Source organism: Dermacentor andersoni, unplaced genomic scaffold (genome assembly GCF_023375885.2).
Source record: "Dermacentor andersoni unplaced genomic scaffold, qqDerAnde1_hic_scaffold ctg00000656.1, whole genome shotgun sequence".
In the NCBI taxonomy this organism is placed as follows: Eukaryota; Metazoa; Arthropoda; class Arachnida; order Ixodida; family Ixodidae; genus Dermacentor; species Dermacentor andersoni.
In genome coordinates this window covers 25,798-29,271 of record NW_027315338.1, presented here as the reverse complement: position 1 = coordinate 29,271, position 3,474 = coordinate 25,798, and the positions used below count along the sequence as shown (strand labels likewise).

Genomic DNA, 3,474 nt, shown 5'->3' with positions numbered 1-3,474 from the left:
AAAAAATTTGACTTCATTAAACGAGAAAGATGCCACGAGTGCCCCAACAAAAAGCTTTGAGGATTACCGAAGGGTAACTGAGGGCGACGCAACGGGCTCTGGAAAGAAGGATGATGGGTGTGGCGTCACGGGGGGATCGGAATAGAGCAGATTGGGGTGTGCGAGAAGAAACGCTCGTTAATGACACCAAAGTTTAAACCAGGAAAAACAAATGGGCATGCGCAGGGCATGCAATCTGGGGGGAAGATAACCGGTGGCCATTAAGGGTTACAGACTGAATTCCAAGAGGAGGGAAGCGTAGCAGGGGGTGGCAGAAAGTTAGGAGGGCAGATTAGATTAGGGACTACATGGCGACAATCGGCACCTGACCGGGGTACTTGGAGGATCATGGCAGATGCCTTTGCCCTGCAGTGGGCGTAGCCAGGATGATGATGATGATGATGTTCATGATGAAAAGGTAGCAACAGGTCTTCGTAACATACAGGTTAGAAAGATGAGGCACCTTTTAACCCTTGAATATATTTCGCCACATTTGGGCATACGACAAGTTTGTTTTCGAGGCGCTCGGTCCCACTGCTGCGAAAATGTGTACACAAAGGCTGCACAGTAGTTGCCAGAAATCGGGCACTCTATTTTTCTTTCATAGGGAATCTTTCTTCCACTTGGGCAGCGGATTTCGGCGGCAGGGCGAGCTTGCGTGGCCGCGGTGGTTTACGGATCCAAGCGATAGTGAACTCCAAAATCCAGTGTTGGCTTTGAGTGGGATTCATATTGATTGCGAACCCCACGGCTAATCCTACCCCCCATCCCCCCAAGTGGCTCTTTACAGGAGACAATCATTCAGAGACATCGGACAAATAGGAATTCTGGTTCTTTCTTTTGCTTTCATTAATTTTTCTCGAAGCCCATAACTAGAAATTTGCTGGAGCGGCTGTCCCATTTGCGACGCAACAAGTGCGACGCTACACACAGATGGAGTGGCAGTTTAATTACTCTCGTGGTCCGCGAACCGGCATCGTTGCGTGTAGTATAGGAATGGTGCGTGTCAAGTCACTGCTCGCGTTGAGCTTGTGCTCTTCATTTTGATTGAATGAAGTCTCACCTAAGTGAGCGGGGCCGATCCCGGAGGTAGTGCAATACCGGGCCGACCTGCGGCGGAGGTGAAGCAGGCTTCAAGCACTCCGCCAACTTCCAAAAATAGGTTTAATATCGTGGGTCCATATAGAACCCGTATCAGATATTAAGCTGATAAGAACAGATACTACACTTTGATCTTAGCCAAAAGGCCGAGAAGCGATGTCCTTCACTTCACTTCATTGTACTACTGCCTTGTGGGCGCCCTGCCGACATGGGTAACCTCAGCAACAGCGTGGGCAATATTATAAAATTCAGCCTGTGTACAGACTCAACGCTCCCTATCTCACGGATGAACTCGCAACGCCTCAGTCTTTCGCTGTTAACGAAACGCTGTCGCGTAGAAACGAGACCCGAGTGCAAGCTTGCTTGTAACGCGAAACCAACCAAGGCAACCTCGTAGAAAACGGAACAGGCGAGCGGAAAAAAACGCGCCAGGGGAATGCTTACTTCCGTCTGAATGCGACCGCTCAAGGTGACCTTCCTTGAGGGCTTCGTTTCAAGCCCGTGTGCAATTGTAATATACTACGCGCATTTCCTTCATTTCTTTTTATTTACCGCAAGGCCCACTGAAAATTTTGATACGGCACAGGCCGGGACGGATCGCAACGTGTCGAATCGACCGGTAGAATTAGGTAGCATGCCCCATGTACGAAGACGAGCAACATAGAAGTGAATGACAAAATAAATATAGAAAACGCTGCACACTCCTTCCCACCGGAAACATAGAGGGGAGAAAGATCGCCATCTGAAACACAGGCATTGTAAAAAAAAAAAAAAAAGTGCTACCTCATCATCTTTACCATTACCGTGTGTGTGTATGTATATATGCATGTGTGTGTGTGTGTGTGTGTGTGTGTGTTTGTGTATTTATATATATATATATATATATATACGCACACATGCTAGCATAGCTTAAACGCAGCTGGAAAGCTCAGCCTTGCACAAGAACCACCCCCTGTCGCAAACCCCTTTGAAACATTCAAATGGGAAACACGAGTACAGCGAGGTCGTTCGAACCTGGCGCCAAAACGCATTAGCGCCATCTGTGTACGGAACTAGGAAAACCTGCGGACTTTGCAATACAGAAAGAAAGGTAGATGGCGCGAGCTAACGCTCCATTGCATACTAAGAACGAGAGTTAGTGAATAATGGCAGAAACGTCTTGGGAAGAGAAAAAAAAAAAAAAAAAACGCGCAACAGTTGTTGGCTTGTGCAAGCACTCTATGTTACAGCGATTAAAGAGCATAGCATCTTCTACAACAGCAGCTACAAAAAGAAGAAGAACGTGAGAGAGGGAGAGACACAGGCGTGTTTCTTTGGAATGCAGAGCATGCAGCACATACTATAAAGTGCCAAAGAGACGGGGAAAGCAGATGGCGCGAAGGTGTATGTCCTCAAAGCTTGAAAGCAATTTCTAAATTACAACATGTACCGAAGTCCACCTACTCTCATCAGGTTGCTCCCGCCTCCAGTTGCGTTTAAAGTGAAATTACAGTCGCCTCAAAGGCAGACAGAGAGAGAGTGAAAATAGGTACACTTGCTTCGCGCAGCTGCAGCCGTTCAAATTTTACAGCAAGAGCACTCCCGAAAGCACAAAGTCCGCTGCCGCCTGGGCGCAATGCGCTCGCTTCAGTAAATTGCCGTGCTGGCCTCGGCAACCAAGAGGTGTAGTGCGGCAGACTGCTGCATTGTAGCACACCGGAAACCGTGCAGACGTAAGCGATCGCCTCGACATCGCTGCGAGCGCTCGAAGAGACAAAGTCCGAAACCACGTGTGCCGGGGCGGTGCGAGCGCGACGCCTTTGACGCAACTTTTGCGTACAAGCCGCCGCACCGCCACGACGGAATCGCTGGCATCCCGCACGCAGCTGCATTGTGTCACGCCGGCAATCGTTGAAACACCACGCAGTCGTCGGCGTCGGCCCCGACATGGTTGCGAGCGCTGGAAGAGACAAAGTCCGAAACCGCGTGTGCCGGGGCGGCGCGAGCGCGACGCCTTTGACGCAACTTTTGCGTACAAGCCGCCGCACGGCCACGACGGAGCCGGTGTCACCCTGCAGAGGGCTGCACTATAGCACGCCGGGAACCGGCAAAGAACCGCGCAGACGTCGTCGTTGGCCGCGGCGTTGCCGCGAGCACGCGAAGAGACAAAGTCCGAAACGACGTCAGCCGGGGCGTCGAGCACGCCGCCCGCACTGTTCGCACGCGTGCTCGGAAATGGCGAAGGGGCCGCGCTAGCGTGCCTTGAATCGGTGAGCGGCGGTACCGCGGCGATCGCCAGAGCTCGAATCCGCCCTGCAAAAGCCAAATATTGGCGCTCGGCTCGGCGCAGTACGC

At 51.3% G+C, this 3,474-nt stretch overlaps 1 non-coding gene across 1 annotated transcript; it reads right to left on the bottom strand.

The window, feature by feature from the left end:
• Nucleotides 1-1,106: 1,106 nt before the first annotated feature.
• On the bottom strand, nucleotides 1,107-1,298 carry LOC140214815 (U2 spliceosomal RNA). Its single transcript, XR_011891744.1, has one exon. It is a non-coding gene; the product is annotated as a U2 spliceosomal RNA (small nuclear RNA).
• Between the last annotated feature and the right edge of the window lie 2,176 nt (nucleotides 1,299-3,474).